Source organism: Carassius gibelio, chromosome B25 (assembly GCF_023724105.1).
Source record: "Carassius gibelio isolate Cgi1373 ecotype wild population from Czech Republic chromosome B25, carGib1.2-hapl.c, whole genome shotgun sequence".
Lineage (NCBI taxonomy): Eukaryota > Metazoa > Chordata > Actinopteri > Cypriniformes > Cyprinidae > Carassius > Carassius gibelio.
The window spans coordinates 13112293-13133461 of NC_068420.1; the positions used below are offsets into that span (position 1 = coordinate 13112293).

The 21169-nt window shown below is 35.5% G+C and overlaps 1 protein-coding gene across 3 annotated transcripts in view; it reads right to left on the reverse strand.

The window, feature by feature from the left end:
- LOC128014014 (carbohydrate sulfotransferase 8) overlaps window positions 1-14721 on the reverse strand; it is an 83175-nt gene extending 68454 nt beyond the window's left edge. For all 3 annotated transcript variants that reach the window (XM_052597249.1, XM_052597248.1, XM_052597247.1), the window contains exon 1: window positions 14488-14721. The gene's annotated coding sequence lies outside the window, so the exon portion shown is untranslated. The remainder of the gene's footprint in view (window positions 1-14487) is intronic.
- Between the last annotated feature and the right edge of the window lie 6448 nt (window positions 14722-21169).

Sequence of the window (21169 nt, forward strand, 5' to 3'; positions counted from 1 at the left end):
CTGAAATGGTCTTCCAACAGTCTTGAAGGAGTTCCCTGAGAGATGTTTAGCACTTGTTGGCCCTTTTGCCTTCTGTCTGCGGTCCAGCTCACCCCTAAACCATCTCGATTGGGTTCAGGTCCGGTGACTGTGGAGGCCAGGTCATCTGGCGCAGCACCCCATCACTCTCTTTCTTGCTCAAATAGCCCTTGATGCCTTCAGTGTGACTCTACAATTTTCAGTCATGAAAATAAAGAAAACTCTTTGAATGAGAAGGTGTGTCCAAACTTTTGGTCTGTACTGTACATAACAAAAAAGTATGAAACAACTTAAAATACGTCATATTTATATTCTGTACTGTGTATATATATATATATATATATATATATATATATACACACACAGTACAGAATATAAATATGACGTATTTTAAGTTGTTTCATGCACTTCTCATGATTGGGTAATCGCGGCAGCTACATTAGTTTTTCTGATTAATTGTTTTGCTCTATGAGAAAAACAAGGTAACAAAATATTCGGGGCTTATGCCCCCTTAGCCCAGCCCTAGCGCCGCCCCTGGAATGCGTTTTTTTGACGGCCTGCTAGCAGATCATTAGGGGCCGTTCACATCACGTATTTTGCGCGCGCAAGTTCTTTATTTCCAATGTAGGCGCGCGGTATGCGCGCTCATAATGGAAGCAACGCGCGCGCGTCGCACCGCATCGAGTTAAAAACATCTAAACTTTTCAGAATGCCGCAAGCGCACCGCAGGTCATGTGACACTAACTAACCAATCAGCTTCATCCTTTTCCCGTATCAACGTTGAAAGCTCAGCTAAGATGAAGGAACAGCTGTTCATAGCTGTATATGGATTGCCATTTTGAAACGAATTTAGTAGCAGAGCTACTGCGAGCGATTTTTAGTGCTGCAAATCCATTTATACTTTGCTGAAATTTCCGCGTCTTCATTGAGAGAGAGTGTGTCATGGATGCTTAGCAAAGACAGACGCCCAGGCGCACTTCTGTCCGAGCGCTTTGGAAAGGAGAAAGCGGCGCGACTAGCGTTTTCCACGCGTTTTTAGTCGCGAACTATTGAAGACAAAAGCGATGAACCTCGGTACCTCTCAGGCTGACATGTTGATGTGATGTGATATCTGATTTAAGTGGGCGTGGTGTGCGTAAGGTAGAGAGGACATGACCGATGATAGTGTCCTGATCCAGTCACGACGCTATTCTCAGCCTGCGCTCCAGCTGAGTAATCAACTTTATTTAAAAAAATAAAAAAATAATTTATATATTTTATATTCAAACTGAAAACATAATGTGATTAACACTCAAGTCATTCAAGTCATCGTGTCTCAAGTCAAGTCAAGTCTCGAGTCTTTAACTTCCAAGTCCGAGTCAAGTCTCAAGTCCTAAAAATAGCGACTCGAGTCGACTCGAGTCCAAGTCACCAAGTCACAAGTCCCCATGTCTGGTATTTGGTGTAACAGAATATGTTGACATGCTTTAATATTCAAAAAACATTATTTTTCAAATACTGTACATTATTGTAAGTCCTCTATGCCCCGCCTCTCTCAAATGTGTTGCTTTCTACAAAGTCCCTCCTTCAGACAAGCACAGTCTGCTCTGATTGGCCAACTGAGCCAGAGCATTGTGATTGGCCAAACACCGCAAGCACTTGTTGGAAATGTATAATCACGACCTTCATCTTTCAAAATAAATGTAAAGACAGTTAATAATGTCCTTAATTTTACTGTCAGTTCAAGCCAGAAAGGGGAACAGAGTTGAGTGACAGACACAGTGATGAAGCTCCTATGTGTTTGCAGTACACAAGCCATGCACAGTAAAGACAGCTGACTCCACTGTAATGTGAATGATGCTCTCTCTCTCTCTCTATCACACACACACACACACACACACACAGACGCATGAACACACAAACACGACGCGCAAAACTTTTGAACAGTCAATAGAAAATACTTAAACTAATAACAAAACATACTTCCAGTAGCTGATTCAGAAGCGCCAGATTGTCATAGCGAAGTTAGAATTACCTCCTCTCATAGGTTCATGAAACAGTCGTCCATAAAAAGCATTGCTGTTCTGTTGTAAGTAAACTTAAAGATTCCTAAATGCATCTACTATCGGAAGGCCAAATAAAGTGCTTTTGCTTTACCTGGATACACACAGCATCTCCCACCCTTAAGATAGCATGTTGAAAGAAATTTCCAGTTCTCGATTATAGATCAGTGCCTGAAACTCTTTTTAAAAAAATAGCAAAAGTAAATGTTTAATCTTCAGAAAATGACTGAAGTCAACTTCAGAAGGTCAAACTGAATTTTACATGAGGTGTTTTATTTTCCATTCATTTTATATGAGGTTTGCAAACCTGTTATCCAATTGTGGACATGTCTAAATATATATATATATATATATATATATATATATATATATATATGTAAGTGAGGACCTCTGAAATGGGAAAAAAATGTGAACTTGTCCCATGTCATCAGAATAAACCAAAGCCTAGCAATTACAGAAATTATGTTAGCATTGTATATGTAGCTTCATTTGCTTTGCAAAGACATTTTCATTTGCTTGAATGCATTTTCCATTCAGCACTTAAAAGTAAGTGCCACATTTTCCACTGTAAAACTGAACATCAAACCTTTGCCAGATGGAAACTGGCCTTATCATCTTCCCACATCAAAACACCAAAATTGCAGCTTGACGTGTACAGTCATATCTTTGAAGGCAATCACGGCTGAGGTGATGGGGGTTACATTTCTTAAACAACAGCTTTGAGTAAAAAAACACCCCATGCACCTGCTCCTTCATCGTATCCTCCTTTCCTTTTATCTGGGTTTGATTGCTTTTTCCTGGATTGCCCCACTTCCCCCATTACCCCAGTCCAAGAATATTGCTGATCCCTGACCTGTATGATAGCGGGATTTAAAAAGGTCTTGAGTAGCACAAGGAAAGCTGTGGATGTAATCTAGAGCTGCTCTCCTTACTAGAGCCACAGGATCTTCTTTTAATGAAAGCAGCTCTCTCACCAGATGCTACCCTGCCTTTAAGATCTTAGATTTGACATCCACTTGTAATTATACTTCTAATTCAAACCCAGGTCGAAAGGGCTACGTTTTTTCCACTTTGACAGTTTTTTATAATTATTGCTTTTATTCAGCAAGATCTTTTATGCAACTGTTGTTTTTGCCCATTAGTCAGACTCAAATTTTCATGCAAAATATGGAAATTACATTTAAAAGTTATTCTTTAAATAAGTCACTTTAAAGAAATGTTATTCTAATAACCATGTGGCCAAAAAAAGTAAGAATTTCAAGCTCAGTTCAAGGTTCAGAGAAAAATAATAAAATAACATTTTGCCTTGTAAAAGATGGTTAATCTATCAGAGATTAATCAAAATTATTTTAAGCACATCTAAAGTAGCAATGAAAAAAACAACAACAATATCAATATAATTTAAATATTTTTCCAAATTATATTTTATACACAAGTATATTTTTCATCATAGAGGGATCATTTTGGGGTGTTCACCACATCAAAAAAAGTTTTAAGTCTTCTATTAAAAGTGAGTCAAAATGCACTATTTCAGAGCAGAGCAAGTTATTATTACATTCTGATGAAAGATCACAAATCAAACATTTCTCTTTACATGCACATATGATGTAATTTGAACAGGAGCATGTATAAAGAAAGTAAATAAGATCCATTTTCTGTCAAGTCTGAAGTCATATACTAGTGCTAATAAACTGTGTATAGTAATTCAGGTACAGCACAGTGGCTGGTTTCAATCATGTCTGATTACAGTTTGGTGGATATTTGGAAGTTGTAACCACATCACAGACTTGCAAAGACCAGATGTGCGCAATTACCCATCATAAACTAAATCTGTGTATTTCCATAAACAGACAACATCAAATTTGTATCACTTGTCTGGACAGCTGTTAATTACAAAAGATGCAAGGCCATGTAGATGTAACAAGAACGGCAAATTGAGTTCTGCAAAAGATGAGTTCCTACTAAAGGTAAGGTAAAAAGAGCATTGACTCTTAAATTACTGGTGTATCCAGTCCAAGCTTCTGTACGCTGTGTAGTGTCACATTAACATTCATTACAGTGACAGATGGAGGACATACTCACAAATCAATACCACTGTAAGCTCCCCACCGTCTCTCTCCCCCACTCCCACTCCACGTCCTTCCTTGCCGAACACACATTCATCATTGCTCTGAATATTATACTTCACTTTTGCAATTATTACCCTGTTGAATCAGTACTCTGAAACTAGAAATGATTAAAACCATTGATCCAGTTTACAACATTCAAACACAGCAACCATATTGCATTGATTTGTCAACATAATCTCAGTGTAATCTTATTAAAAAAGCAGCGTTTATCACCACAAGCTTTTTTGAATAATAATTCCCATTCCAAGGTAAAATCATTTGATGATTCTCTGTGCTCAGTAGTGTCGGGCGATATGGTCATTTTTCAAATCAGCATATCGTCAGCCCATGAGATCAATGATACACGATATTATCGTGCATGAATGGGCCAAGAGAGTTGTCATAGCATAAATATTTAGTGTTTTAAACCATGCATGTGCACGAGAGTGAGCCTATATGGATGCACCAAAAAATAAAATGTTAAACATATTGATAAACTAACATGTAAAATACGGTGCCAAAGTGAAAAAGCGGGGCAATTTGATAGCTGAATTATAATAGGTCATCTAATAAAAATAAAAATAAGTATTTTTATTGTAATTGAATACATTAATAGAAGAATGAGCCTAATATCATCTTGACTATCGACAAAGACATCTGATATCATCGATATCTCTGAGCATTGTCGATACAAGATACTATCGTCTATCGGCACAACCCTAGTGCTCAGGTAGTTTTGTTCAGAGAACTGGCACTGTAGGACTGGGATTTGTCCAGTAATTTCAATAACCACAGAGAGACTAAACAAAATTTGCTATCTGTGATAAATGATATGATTAGTTCAATCCAAGTTGTCAAATAAAGTTTTTATATATGTAAATAAAATCAATCCTAACCTACCTACAATATAATTACTGATTGTCAAAAAGAGTTTCTAAAGTCTTCTGAAAGCTGTGGAGGACCCAGTGATGTCAGAACCTTTGGATTCATGGATTATGGTATCTACTGAGCATTTAGGTGATTTACTCGAACATTAACAAGTGTGCTATATAAATATAGCAGATCTGCTAAAAAAAAAAAGTAAAAAAGGCTCAGATTTTTACAACAATTGGCTCTTATTAGAAAAAAAAACACGCTGTTCTACTGAAATGCAATGTGAATGTAAATGAAAAGTGAAGAATCTCCACAGTACGCTTACCTAAATGACTTGATTTTAAAATAACTTTTCCTCCCTAATCATATCGAAATGGTGAAATAAATCACTCTCGCCACACAGACAGGAATCAATAGATCTTTATATAAATGAGATATGGGACTCCTTTGCATTATTAACTTGATTATCAAAAATCTGCTTTCATGCTCACTTGCGCATTTATTTTCTATACTTTACATCAAAGGAGAAAATAGCTTATCCTTGAAATATTCTCCAGCCCACTTCCTTAGGTATTACCGGAGTGAATGAAAGATGTCTCATTATAGTGATGCTCTCACACTGAATAAAAATGATACTGCGGCATGCACGACTCACGGCTCATGCTTTCCAATCATACAGGGTTTTAGGATAGTGATTCCCAACCAGCGGTATGTGTACACCAGTGGGGTATTATACCTATTAAAAAAAGAAATAACGACTTTAACATAAAAGGAATAAACAGATATATAATTAAAAAATTACATATAAATTAATAATAATTCATTATTAACAATGTTAATAATTATTGCTGTTTTTACCGTTCTTAATAATATTTCTATATATTTATTGTTTATGTATCTGTTAATATAAAATAAACTATATTTATATTTTGAAGACCATGAAAGCTTACGATCATCTCAAATTTATTTTTATAATCATCATTATTATTGTTGTTATTAATCATACATATATTAACACTACTACTAACAATAATTATTATTAGTAGTTATAATAGTAGTGACTGTCTTATTTTATAAAATATACGAAATAAACAAATTATCTTTAACAACAATAACTATTACATTTTTGTAATTAATTAATTAACAATTTAAGTAAATTTTTAAGCGGACAAATGTATATTTGTGTGGATGACCAGTATATTGGCACCTGAGCCAAACTTTAAAAATACAGAAAAGTTTTACATATGTAATGTAAGAATATTTGATTAGTTACTGTTTGACTAGCTAATAAGAATATCTGACTATTATAAATTATAAAATAACAGATATACTGTTAAAGATTAAAAGGAGCACATTTTTGGTTTGAGTGTTGGTAGTGAACTATGGGTTTATGTAATATACAAAAAAAAGCTTGATATCACTATATTCTGGACATTCAGCAAAAAAAAAAAAAAATCTGAATAAAAAAGGTTTGCCCAATCTTCCTCTGCTTGGGAAGAACCGTATTGATTCCCAGGCATGTGTGATATTAACCTGGGTGGATTAATGATTGGAGACTCGCCAAAGCCTTTTTATTTACAGATCACAGCATTTTTTCATTAAGTAAACTCCTGCTAGAACATGATGGAGGAAGGGCTGTGATTACTTGGGGATCAAAGGAAGGACAGAGAGGGAGGTTAAACCTGGTCCTATGTGTACACAGGACCCTCATCCATCAGCTGCCTTCTGCATGGATATACTGAATAATCTGTAAAAAGAGCATGAATTTCAAAAATCTCCTCAATTTCTTTTTCATCTCATCTCGTATCTAAAATCTATGCCCACCCATTTTGGTTTCATAAATCAAACACAATGGCACTGTATTTGCAGACAGTTCATTGTAGGCTATATCTTATAATCCATAGCTGTCAACGACCAGTAATTACTTGCACCACGTGATTGTTAAACTGGGATTTAGGGTGATCTGTTTATTACAAAACGCCTTGTCATGAGGTGCAGATGATATTTCATCAGTCATTAGAGTGTTGTGTGGTGTGAATCATCAATACAGACTATGCATCATGTGGGAACCTTTAGCATTCATTATTCAGTCATTTATTATTGCAAAATGCCATGCATTTCTGATTTTTTTTTTTTTTATATATTTTTATGTTTACTTATATATCATTTTCATTTCTATCATTTATGCATGGTATTTAACTTTCTTTCTTTTCTTTTTGGCATAAAGGAAACTTAAAAATTTTTGTCCATAAGGCATAAACATTATTTAAATCCAGCACAGAAAATTACAATACATTCCAAAATGATTGATTAACATTTACCAGAGACTTGTTTGTTGCTCTGCTCCACACAGACAATGGCAATGTGAGCATCATCTGAAATTGCAATTTAATAAAAATATACAATTTCTTGCAAATACGATAATTCTGACTCCATTTGAAGGCTACATACAGTATAGCATATCCTTAATAAAATGTTTTAATGAACCATGAATCTTTAACAGTCCTTTTTTTCATTTGGATCAAATTAAGTAAGGCGTCTAATTTGACTAAGATGCAACCTGCTGAGTTTATATTCCCTAATGTCCTAAGAGATTCACTGCCATAGTAACCGGCCCCATGCAAGTCTCCAGATGCTACTGTCTGCCACTGCTCTCACTCAGGTTCTTTTATCCTTCTACTACTCATTGACTTTATGATATTTTCAAGCAGGACAATTTCACATTTTTGTTGGTCCTAGAAAAAAAATCATCATGATTTTAGTTATCATATCCCTCTAAATATAAGGGTGGTTAAATAAATGGTTTCTTCATTGGAACAGATGTAGAGAAATTTAGTATTACATCACTTGATCACCAGTAGATCCTCTATAGTGAATGGGTGCCGTCAGAATGAGAGTCCTTTAAAATTAATGCCCTATCAAATGAAAATCTGCATGACTGTAAGAAACAAATCCATCATTAAAACATTTCAACTTTGAAATGTTGTTTCTGGCTAAAATATACAGTATAATATAATCCATATAAATCCATATAATTCATTATATCCATCCCGTTATCCGCTCAAATCAAAATCAACCAACATATTTGTTTCCAAAAGTTTTATGACTAGTACATTATGCTAAATCTGTACATATTTCGCTTCTGATTCAGTAAATACAACATTTTCACTTGAGACAAATATAATGGTAGAAAACTTGTATTTTAAGTGCAAGCAACAGTTTAAAGTTAGTAACATCTTGATGGATTTGTTCATTACACATGCAGCTTTTCACCTCACAAGATGCTGATTGCTGGACTGGAGTATGTGGATTATTCTGGATCATTCTGACGGCACCCATTCACTGTAGAGGATCCATAGGTGAGCAAGTGATATAATGCTACATTTCTACAAATCTGTTCCAATGAAGAAACTCATCTACATGTTGGATGGACTGAGTTAATCTTCAGCAAATTTTCATTTATGTGTGAACTATTCCTTTAATAGTTACCATGTTTGCTTGATGTTGATCCAAATACATGTCCTGCTTGGCCAAATCATGGTCAACACATATGACCATCACCCAGCAGAAACTCTCATCCAGGTCCTGTTCTAGCACTACAGGTTCTCTTCCCAAGCTGCACATGACACACAAAATGATCAGTGCTGACAGGTCAGTCATCACTATGCCTTGCTCTCCCTCTCTCCTGTCATCTTGTGACCGGCCTCATGTTGTGACAGTGTAAATTACATCAGTCACTGCACTGGGGCGAACACAGGCCCGTGCACTCATCCGATACACACGCAAAATACACTCTGCTTGCTCACTACATAATACCGACTGTGTTTTAACAACTCGAGTTCTTTCCCTCTCACACACACACACACACACACGTCTCAGCACCATATGTTGACCTCCCTTACACATGAGGTACTCTGGCCCTGGAGGGAAATAAATTACACACTAATATTACTGTGCAGTGGCACGCTTCTCCAAAAGACAGATGTTTACTAGGGATGATCTTTAAACAACAGCTCCATACTTTTCACATCTTTCCCTCTCCTTAATGCTGGTCAAAGCTCACTGTCCCCTGACCATGAATGTTGCTGTAACTGGTGGTCTAAGTCCGTTTCCTCATCTCTAATCAATACCTTAATTACTAGTGAGAAAGGAAAAACTGAGCTGAAATAATTTTACAAATGAAGGCAAATTTTAAATGAAAAAAAAAAAGAAGTGCAACTTGCAGATTAACCCATAAACACATTTTGCTTTGGTAGGTAGGACAGGGTTTAGCCATGACAAAAAAAAACACATTACATTATGCTTGATCTTAAGTTGCTTCATTAATTAGCAAAAGCAATGTGAGAACTGCTATATGCAGCCATTTGAATGTATGGTTCTTAATGGCAGGAAATCTATTTTAGGCACATACCACTAATGATGCACACTTTGTGTCCTATGACTTTATTAATGCTTTAGAGACAAATACCACATTTCTTTGTACAAAGGACTGTTATCTAACATAAAATTAAGCTTGCATTAAAAGAATCCAGTTTTATTAACATCTCTTTTATTCAAACTGTTTTAAAACAATGTATATTGTGCAAAGTGCTATAAAAACAGAATTGACTTAACTTCATCAACACAGAAAACATTCCTACCTAAAAATGGAAATTTTGGTGTGTCCCACCACAGAGTTTTTGACATTATCAACTATTGCCCCTCCCCTCGAACGCAGACAAGCCAGTGGCAGTTTGGTATCAATTGCATGGGGTACTCAGGAATGTTTAGGTTTCCACGTTATAGAGAATTATTTCAAGGTCTACATTTAAGTGCCTCTCAATACTAAACTAGTTAAATGTAAATAAATTTACTTCTACCTTGTCATCTGTGATCATGACAGCCAAAAGTCTGATGATACACGGGGCAAGTTTTTGAGCAATATTGGTGTCAGCGGGCAACCAGGTGAGACACAGGACCCACAACCCATTTAAAGTATCCAGATATAAATTTGTTACCCATTCTCAATGTAAAAAATGTGCATAAGCCGAATTGCTCAAAATAAATTGCCTGGCAAAATTGCTCAAAGAGTTTCCCCGTGTATCATCGGCATAACATTCTCCCGCATGCACTGTGATCTGTAAACACTCAGATTTTTATATATTCCTCCATGGCATATTTAAGTCCCACATGAATGCGCCTCAATGACAGGCGGTCCTTCTTTGTCTAAAATGTATCTTCTTGGGACAAGGTTTTCAAACTGACAGCCAACATTGTAAGACAATGATCAACTCCTTTTGTTTGTTCATTGCTCAACAGAGCAACAGTAACTAAGGGGGGCGGGGCTTACCAATAGGTCAATTCAATTGCATAATTTTGATATAATCCATAATCCAATGTAATATTCCTTAAATTTGTGACATCTGAGAAATAACATAATCTTGACCCTTCTACAACATTACGGAATGAAAAGTGAAAGTGAAATTGGAACACAAATTGTTGTATTGACTTAATTCATCAAGATAAACCATTCTCTCTCTCTCTCTCTCTCTCTCTCTCTCTCACACACACACAAACACATACACACTGCCCAATTGTATACCCTGCTCATGGAGAGCATGTTTAAGTGAATTATTTAAGAATAAAAATACAAGATATGCACTGGAATATCTGCACATAGCAGTCTTCATAGTTTCACCCTGCATTGCCTATGTCACCAGCCTCAATTCCATTCAGACAGTGTGACGAGCAGATCTTTTGAATGTCAAACCCCTCATCCTCTCAGGGCCTGACTAATCATAAAGAGTGAGAACTTGTCTTTTTACCTTCTCTCTGAGCTTTCTGATTTTGTCCTTGACATTCAGACAGCAGAGTCTGTCATGAAGCTCACAGAGGAATACTGTGTGGGTGCGAGGTGTGTGGGGCTGAAGAGCTGATGAAGACTTGTGTAAGTGTGGGAATGTGTGTGTGTAATTCCAGTTTGGATTCTCTGGCAGCTATTACAAAACATTAAAGTGATACTCTGTCAAGCAGAGCTGAACTGCTGTCCAAGTAATTACTGCAGTGCTCTGAGAAAATAAATTGATATTATATTGTTGAGTTACTAGTCCACTTTTGAATACAACATGCATCATTGAAAGAAATGTCGGTGAAGTCATTCAATTACTGTAGCACTAGAAGTCAATAACATGCACCAGTCCATAGAGTCCTTCAAGGTTTAAATAACAATTTATAACCTCCATGGCTACAGATGAACAAAATATAACAGACTTAAGTCTGTAGACGTGCTCCAAGATTTGGGGGGAAAAAAATTAAAAGTGCTATTTTTCAGAATTCAGAATTACAAAATTCAGGTATAAATTTTACATTTCAGATTTTAAAAATGTAGGTTTGCTGTGTTTGGGCTGCACAATTTGGCCAAAATGTTGTAATTATTCATCAATATGGATATAAAATAATAATAATAACAGTAAAAATAAAAGCTATTATAATTATTAAATAAAAATAAAAATGCTAAAATAAAAAATGTAATAGTAAACATTACTATTGCTACTTAGTAATTTTTCACTGTAAATAAAAAAAAAGTTAGTCCAATTTAGTCCTTTTTCCAATTAATTGTGCAGTTAATTATTTTTAATAAACAATGGCAATGACACCAAATTGAACCTAAATCAACATCAGATTAAAATAATTTGCCAGATGACTGCTACTGTTGTTAAAATGTTTGGTCTACAAATAAACACTAAGCAGCAAAAGATAATGGCAATTCAAAAAGTATGCATCACAAACATATTTACAATGTATGATGGAAAACAACTGGATCCCGTCATCTTAAACGCACCTAGTATACAGCCAAAACAGAAACCAAAGTGATTTCTGTACTTAAGTGGTTGTTTTAAAATGTTACGACTCTCTGTGCCCTCCGCAAACAGCAAACATCCATTAGTATAATGCTAAAAAATGCATGAGTTGTCCAACAAGTATTATTTCCACAGAATTCAGGAGGCTATAATATAGGCAATTTCTGTGGCAGTGACAGTGAAAATAACCCTATGTATAGACCAGGGTGAAATACAGGAGAAACTGTTACTAGACAAAGTGATCCGATAATAACCAAATGTTGGGCAGCCAATCAAATCAATCCCCTTGAGGGGGAAAAGAAGATCTCTGACAGTCATAACTCACTCACTGGGTGAATAGTTGATGACCCAGATTAAAGATTAAACTTACATTCATTTTTAAATTGTTAAAAGAGACATGCATTTGGTAGATGTGCCATATAAAGTGACTTTAAAAAAATATTTGGGGTTTAGTACAAATTAAGCTTAATCGACAGTAATTGAAAAGAACGGAGCCAATGCATAATAGTAAAATAGCTTCAATAGTATAGCCACTAGATTTAACAAAATATGTGCTTACATTATTTTAAGGTGAAAAACAACTGTTCAATAACATTTTTTGTAAAGCTATTTGTATATTAAATTGTACAAATGCATTGCTATGACAATGTAATGCTGTAACCCTAAAATGACTATAAAGATGGTTTAAACAAATTTCCAGCTCAAACAGACATACATTTAACAGAATAACTGATATTTTAAAGTGTTTAAGTGTTTTATAAAACTACACTATCAATAAAAATGGTGTAGGATTTACTTTTAAACCAATTTCACCCAGAAACTGCTAGTATATTTTACAAATAAATGCAAAAAACTAACACAATTAAACATTCTTTTTTAAGTAGAAAGACTGAAACATATTTTATTTTTGTAAAAATATACTCCAATAATCTTTTTATTTACTTCAAAAAAGTTTTTTTTTTTTTACAGTAAGCTTCATATTTATGCTTTTATGTCTTCCAAAAAGGCCCCATTCACTATTTTCAAATGATATTTTATTTATTTATTTTATATTTTATGTATTTATTTGGAAGAAAAGAGTAAATAAAAATCAAAAGGCATTTTAAAAACTCAGCACTTACTTGATTCCATCAAATTATTTTTCTGAAATCTTTTCGGGATGACTTATGACACAATGCACATAGACATGAGACAGTGGCTGGTCAAATTGTTTCAGTATCAACCACTCCTTGGTTTATCATCATCCTGTTGAAAACACAGAACATGTGCTAGAAGGTCTTGTCCTCTGAGCACATCTATTTCTTAACTAGAAGCTGGTGGGGACATGTCACCATCCTATTTATAGCCTGCCGAGAAATAATTCAAAGGAATCAGAGTGAAGATCTCTTAAATCTTCCCTTTCAGAGTCCTACGGAATGAAAAAGGGGAATGTCTCTTTTTGCCTCAAAAGCCATCTGTATGAGACAGTGAAGCACACCTCTAAAAAGGTGTGAGTTATATCATGAACATCACAGTGATGGATGTGGCATCTGTTGGACAGACAGAAAAGCACACATGGCGCTTGTTTCCAACTGTGACGGGCAATAAAAAATTGAGGCTCTTTTTCCAAAAGAACTTTCAAAAGTGAATTTAAATGCATGCTGGAATTAGAACTAAATTCTCTTAAAGGGACAGTACACCTAAAAATGACAACTCTCTGTCATTCGAAAAGATTTTCTTTGCAGTCACCATGCACTTTATAGTTCATAGGGGGAAAATGAAATGGCGAATGACTGATGCTTTTTTGAGTTTTCATGCATTCCAAGTGTTTTATTTTTTTAAGTGCTTCGAGTTTGTACAGAACTGCATTTTCGTATTATGCACCCTGGGATGAAATAATTAGCCAAAAGATCTAAAACTTGATAAATGTGTGTCTATTGGTGAATTTAAAGGCGTCATAAGCAGACTGGTCATTGAGGCTTGTGAAAGGATATTATGTTTAAGTATTGTTTTAATATTTATTCATACGTAATATTTGTTTTATTTTAAAATCTTGTCTTGGCTGCTACCTTGGCAAGGTCTCTGTTGTAAAAGAGATTTTAATCTCAGTGAGACTTCCCAGTTAATTAGCAGTAAACAAAATAAACTGAGACAGAATTTAGGCAAACTATCCCTTTAATCCAATTAAAAATAAATAGCCAAGCATCATTTAAAAACAATGACTTGCTGACACTCGGTCTAACGGTTAGAGTCAGACTCCAGTCCAACAGATGCTTAGAAAGCCGACTTGTTCAACTCATTAAAGTGACATTCATCATTTTCACCTGAGCAACCAATAGAATAAAACAACATTAACCTAACTTATTTAAACATATTTATGTTTAAATACAGAAATACGTTACAATATTTAAACAATTTCAAACAATATAAGTAACTGCAACCCAAACTAACGATACTGACAGCGTTTCTACTTCTTCTCACATTTATCTCAGTTTCCTCACTCCTCAACACTCGGACATTTGTACTTTCTTACCTCTTTGAAGCTCACATTTCTGGCCTGGGGGATATATTTCTACTCTTTCCTGTAGGAATAAGCACGAAAAAACCGTTAGCACAGGCACCACTTACCTCAACAATCTTCATAGGCTCAAATGTGCCGCTGTAGGCGCTCCATAAGGTTTTATGCTAGCTGAATTCAACGGTTCAGATTTCACTAGCGAGTTAGTAACTGAAGCATGGAAGGTAAATATAACGCAGCCCGCAATAAAACGCCTATCTACGGTCGGAGTGTAACTTTAAAGCGGCTGGCAGCGGTGTTTGGAGAGATGTGTGAACGCTCGCGCGGCGCTCGTGTGTGTTGGGCGTGCGCATCCTGTGCTTCTATTCTCGCGCGCTCTCTAGGGACACCGATGCTGCTGCTGATATTGCCAAGCAACAGCTTCTGTAATAACCCATCAAAGTCTGACGAAGCTCAAGTTTGACATGTTTTGTAACAGACGATAGAATTTATCTCGGATCGGATGAACTGGCATAAGATCGCTCTAATTTAGTGGAGCCATCATATGTCCCAATTGGATAACAACATTTTATAGTAACTTAGCTATAATAAATATCATTAACAGATATTAAATGGGACATTGCTTATGCTTTCATGTCCCCATTATGCATGTTTTAATATACTGGATAAAACATTAAACTCACACTTTTAAGAATAGAAATCATTTTAGTTTTCTTTTGTCACATTCACCATTTTAACATTTTACTGTTTTTGCCGTGCACCTTCTATAATGAAAAAAAGCAATGTTTCTTTATTTTCTGTAATCTAAATGTTACAAAATACTGAATGTTGCTTTAATATTACTTTCCATCTCGTTAATTTTCTTGCCATACATAGCCTTATCATATAGCCTAATCAATCCAGTCAAATTAATCACATTATTAAAGTTACTTCACATTTTAAGAAATTCATAATTTAATGTTACAAATAAATTAATTCATTTTAAAGGTCCAAGTTTTCATTTTGCATTTAATTTATATTTTTCTATTAAATTTTTAGCTAAAACTGTTCTGCATGACAAACACAATACAGTGAAGTACTGTATGGCAAGTCATCTTAATTATTTTCAAATATAAACATCAAAGTTTAATTAAAACAACTATTTGAATGTATGATATGTGAAGAATGATATAGGCTAATTATATAAATATTTAAATTATTAATAAAGGCTACTTTATTTTTACAATCTATTTATTACCTGTAATTAGTTACAATTTCAGCCATCTTGTATCCAGCCACACTATTTAAAAATAAATAAATAAATAAACAATTATGGGCATGTTTCATGGTAAAATATTAACAAAAACTATAATAGTACCTCATTTACACTAAAATAAGACTTATGTCATCCAACTACACTCTTTTATGCTTGTTTACTGGATGACGCTGAACAGGAGTCTATAAATAAGTATTCAGTCCATAAATAAATTCAGACTCTGGGGACTGACTGATTAAAGGAACATTGTGAATTTATAAAACTGAGAATGATATCATTGTGCTGCACTGCCCTATTTTACCAAGGTATGAGAATACAACAAGCCCATTCAGTGTTTTTTTTTTTTTTTTTTTCGGTTGCATGAACAATTTATTTAAGTCCAGAAGACCACACTGATTAACCTTTCTCTTGTTGATCAGATTTTATTTATGACTTTATTTTGTCTATCGACTTGAGAAACTCCAAAACAATAGACTTCTACCACCAAATGGATTAAATGATGTACCGGAGGCTGTTGTGCTACTCTATCCTGAAGGCACATATTGATTGCTTTATAATAAATTACTGTCAGTTTACATCATTTCATTTCTTCACTGTCAGCATGAGGTAGTGCTCGCTATTCCTTACAGCAATTCATTTCACCTCGCTGGCCACAAGATAACCAATTGTTTTTTTATTCACTGCAGAAATAGACAAAAGAATATTGATCTATATGATTCAGGTCTTCTTGTTGCTCAATCCTCACAGCCCTGAAATCTCTTCTCCAGTCCAAAATGTAAGGCGATATGGGACATTTTCTTCAAGGTCCTTTACTTGAACGTAACCATTGACGTAGCTGTCCAAGATGATATCTCAGCAGGTTCACCATCTAATAGTGTTTACTTAAAGTTACTAAAACCCCTTAATGAACAGCAGTAAATAGTAACTGCAGTTTATTGCAACGGTTTAAATATCTGTAGAACAATAAAAATAAAGATATTTAAGATAAAGTGACACATCTCCATTTTAACCAAAACATACTTTTATTTACTTTTAAATACTTTTGACATCACTCTCCTTCCTGTCATTTCAAACAATACAAATACAAGGTTCTGCCATGAAACTCTATGGTACAGTCCATAGAGTCTAACTGATATAATGACATTATCACGTCACTGCTGATTGGTTCTCTCCTGTATCGGTAGCCAATGAGCTCGCGGCTCAAGATTCAAATACTTGGCGAGTGCTTGCTGAAACCTCCACCTTACTCAGCTCAACCGCTATAGATCTGCTATGGGGTGATCATGTATGCTATGGGGGTTATTCGTAAATGTTAAATGTGCAGCAGCAGTATTTCTAACATGCTCACAGCTGCATGTTATGGATGAAATGGCAGTAGCAAATCACTGTACTTGGTCTGCTGCAGCAGCAGAGTAGCAGATCTATTCCGCCAAGACCAAATACATTACCACCAGGCAAATCCTTCCAAGAGTTGTCATAACAGATCTTTGGTTAATGTTCATAATGTCAATTAAGATGTATTCACTGGATCCAAATTAATTGAGTTGTTTAATCCAAGACTTGTGAGGAGATAAGAATGATTTATTGAGCATCCATGTTTACCATATATGATGTGATTTATGTACGTTTGTCGATCATTGTTTAGATGTAAATAAAAGCCTAAATTAAATCTATTCATCATTCATATCTATTCACAAGACTTAAATTAAACCACTTAATCATATGGATTCATTTTACAACACCTTTATGGTCTTTCAGTGGAGGAACAGACATCTTAGGTGTCATCAAAGTCATGCAGGTTTGGATCAATATGAGGATGAGTAACTGATGACTGACAGTTTACACTGTTGGGTGAAGAATAAATTCAATGCATGTTCGTATTACGCACAATTTATCAGTGCAATTCATATGAAAAGAAAAGGGTTGTCTTCACAATCTTTCTTCAAAATTAACTACTACTTCATCTTTAAAGGGGTGGTTGATTGCAATTTCACTTTTTTAAAGTTAGTTAATGTATAATTTTGCTGTTTGGGCATAAACAATATCTGCAAAGTTGCAGCACTGAAAGTTCAATGCAAATGGAGATATTGTCTTTTAAAATTATGTCAGTTTAATGCTTACTAAAATCTGGTAAGGGACTAAAACGAGCTTCTTCCCGGATCCATTACATCACAACTCCAGATAAACCCCACCCCCGGGAACATGCAAAGGGGGCGAGGCCATGCTGTGCTGCTTTAGAGAAGAGGAACAGATAACTAGGGGTGCAAATGCAAAAAATTCTTTATTCTAACAATTCTAACAGATTCACAAGTTTCAAAATCATTGTTCTAAACCAGCGGTTCTTAATACTGTTCCTCACATTGCCCTGTTCTGCATCTCTCTCTCTCTCTCTCTCTCTCTCTCTCAGATCGTCAGATCAGCTCCAACAAACTGTTCCATTTATACACTTATTTTCACAGAGCAATGAGAAGCCTTATACATTGCTGTGCTGTATTAAAGCTTGAATCAGAATAAAACCGTATATTAAAAGCTAACAGAAGCAGGAGCACTAAGCCTAAGCCCGCCTAAGAGGCCGTTTGACCGCCATGTCAAACAACAAATTATAGTTTGTTTTGTATGTCGTCACGTTTCGAGGCATGGAAATGTCGCTACAGTAACAAACTGTAGTGTAAAACTCACTGATGTATTTTAAGGATTCTATGCCGCGAACTTGAAGATGAAGTATTTAGTTGATCCTGATAAGCGCTCGTCGTCACAGTTGTAAACACAACAGCTTTCTTCTTTCGTGAGGGGGTTTGGCCCTATGGTATCTTTGTTTCCAGGCGGAACATTAAAGAATGCGACACACATGTCTCGCGGAAATCCTGTAGAATCCAACCAATCCGATGACGACTTTGTCACTCCTGAAGTGTTTCCACTTTTGTGTCCCATATGCATCAGATGTTTAGCCAACAGTCCAACATTTCATATTTCAAATGTAACAAACACTTTTCTCTCACCTCCGTTATCTTCTGCGTATGACACTACAAAGAGGCCTTTATTCGCCCACTGGATGCACGTGCTTTATTTGACGACTTGTGGACTGTTCAACTGTAACACCCGCTGACTGCAATGATGGAGCTTGGAATAGCCAGGACAATTTTTAATATAACTCTGAACTGGATTCGTCTCAAAGAAGAAAGTCATATATACCTTGGATACCTCAAGGGTGAGTAAAACAGGTTATTTTCATTTTTGGGTGAACTAACCCTTTAAAGGGAAATGGTCTTGAAAAGGTTATTATTACGTAAAAATATATTTAAATGCTGTTTGCAAACGTTTGTTTGGTCACACAAATTTTTACTTATTTTGGTTAAATTCTCACTATCAACAAACCATTAACTGCGACTTTTGCCTCAATAAACTCCTGATTTGCTGCTTATTAATAGTTAGTAAAATAGTTGATAAGTTTAGGTATTGGGCAGGATTAGGGATGTAGAATATGGTCATGCAGAATATTTGCTTTATAACCAGCCAATATGTTAATAATAGGCATGCTAATAAGCAGTTAATACTATTAACTGGTACAAAAGTGTTCCTAGTTTTTTCTTGCAAAAGTATTGCACTCCCTAAAGTAATTTTGCGTTCACTCACAAAACCTGACAAAACTTCTCAAAAGTTCTCAAGTTTTCTAAGCAAATGCAAAGTTTTGGGGGGGTTACCAAAGATTTGCAAAAGAACGTATAATTTTTCATCCAATCATATTTCTGTTTTTTATATTTACAACCTACATTTTCACTTGCAAATACACTAGACAGTAAAACCAGTTGGGAATGCTGGCTCATATTGAATTTAATGCAATTACTGAAGAGTCCTTATTGATGTTTCAGATTATTAGCTTTTGACATCTACTCTGATGTATGATGTCATTGTTAATACGATTTTTCTGTCTAGTTTTAGGGTGGCAAATCTATCAATGACTGAACTGCACCTGGACTCAATCATTTGCTGCACTTCTTCCTTGTATGGATCTCCAACCAATACATAATTAGTTCATGTGTAGTGCTAGAAGCTTCTTTTAGCTCACTAATGGAGCTCTTACCCGGAGATCAAATAGCAGTTCGGTCAATGATGAGGTTTGTGGATAAAAGCGATGATGATGTCATACAGCCCCGCCGGCATGATTGCAAGACCAAACCTCAAACCTGAAATTCAGTCCACAAACAAACAATAAAGTAACTAATGCTGTTCAAGTATGTAAAAAACATGTTTTGAAGACCATCATGCACATAAGCCTACATTTCAGTTGGGTAGTCAATAACTGCATCAGATGGACCAAAACTAATAAAACTCAGGAGAGTTGGCTATTTATGGAAATCACACTTCGTTATTGCATGTGACCTGCTTATCTCTGAAGGTGAGACACAAATCTGACCCATGCCAGAGAACTAAACTTCTAAAACAAGATAAAACATCCACCAGGTGCTTCAGACAGACTTATTTATAGCACAAAAGCCAAAATGAATAGTTCTTTCTCAAAGGATGGCACTTTCTGTCCTCTAACTGGATTTAGATGGCTGCCTCGGTCTTCTAAATTTAGATAAAGAAAGTGAGTCAGCCCACAGAAAGTCAATATTAATGGTGATTTATTGGAGAGCGAAAAGAAAATGTAACCTCGTCGGATTTTAGTCAGTATGAGAGCACCTAGCCCCACAGGCTCGAAGCTAGCAGCTCTCTGAGGCACACTGAGGTGGAGATCTGTCTCAGCTCACACGACTGACCTCTGCTGGCTCACCGGACCACCACACAACACTGACACAGTGCATCCACCCAGTGCGTGACATTTCACTAAAGGCTTCTGAACAGATTGTAAAACACTAGGTGCCATAGTCATACCCTTGTCGACTTTGTAAATAGTTACAGAGGGAAAACTGGGTTAAATAGCTTTGGATCACACACACGACCAGACTTTGAAGATGTTTCGAAGGCAACAAACTCATGTAGAAACATGGGGTTTGTTGCTAGGAGATACATGATAAATCAAATCATTTGTCTATTAAAATCGGCTCAAAATATCAAACGTGTATGAAATCCTACGACTGGATGAAAGAAGCCAAACAATAAATATAAAATAAAAAACGAATTAATCACATCAACCCCTGCGAGGACTTCAGAAAACACCAACTCTGATTTCAAAATAAAACCAACTCTAAATACAAATCTGTCAAATTTAACAAACATCGTAATCATTATGATCACAATAGGTTATATACTCATTGCTTTGATATGCTTTTGGTTCTGCTCAAATAAATTGGCCTGAATTGCAAGATTTGTGTCATTTTATAACTGTACATTTCTGCCATATGGACATTACAGTCACCACTGATTGCACTTAATTGTAATGTAGAGATATGCATCTGTAAAGCTTTGAAATGATATGTGCTTTTCCTGAACTGCACTGACCAAAATCTGGTATAGAAGCAATTTTCACTCAGAAATCGCTAGTAAATTCCACAAACATTTACATGGAAATAATAAGTAACAGAGTGAATTAAATT